This window comes from Dromiciops gliroides, chromosome 5 (assembly GCF_019393635.1).
Source record: "Dromiciops gliroides isolate mDroGli1 chromosome 5, mDroGli1.pri, whole genome shotgun sequence".
Classification (NCBI taxonomy): domain Eukaryota; kingdom Metazoa; phylum Chordata; class Mammalia; order Microbiotheria; family Microbiotheriidae; genus Dromiciops; species Dromiciops gliroides.
In genome coordinates this window covers 89,930-90,387 of record NC_057865.1, presented here as the reverse complement: position 1 = coordinate 90,387, position 458 = coordinate 89,930, and the positions used below count along the sequence as shown (strand labels likewise).

The 458-nt window shown below is 58.7% G+C and overlaps 1 non-coding gene across 1 annotated transcript; it reads right to left on the bottom strand.

The window, feature by feature from the left end:
- Positions 1–349: 349 nt before the first annotated feature.
- Positions 350–458, bottom strand: TRNAL-CAA. Its single transcript has 2 exons — positions 421–458; positions 350–395 (listed from the first exon to the last, which is right to left on the bottom strand). It is a non-coding gene; the product is annotated as a tRNA-Leu (tRNA).

The following is a 458-nucleotide window of genomic DNA, read 5'->3' as shown; positions in this document are numbered from 1 at the left end:
AACTCTGAGGTACCACCTGCCACCTATCAGATTGGTTAATATGACAAGGCTACCCTGCCATGTGTCACCTGGGGGAGGGCACCCGGTGTGACTTGCCCTAGCCCTGCTCCCTCTACCTAAGTCTGGCATCCCCTGGAGATGACTCACTTGACATGCCTACAATTCCATCCCTTACCCCCTGACATCCTCCTTAGATCACTCTGCCCCCTGAAGTACCCCCCAGCAGAGGATGAGAAACCACCCCTAGAACAGGGGGGAGGCTGGCCCGGGCCATGGAGGGTGGCTAGCTGGGGGCTAACAGAAAGGGGAGGGAGGCCGAGGGAGCCCCGCCCAGCCAAAAAGAAACACCTGTCAGGAGTGGGATTCGAACCCACGCCTCCACACGGAGACCAGAAGACTCTGAAACACAGGAAGCTCACACTTGAGTCTGGCGCCTTAGACCCCTCGGCCATCCTGAC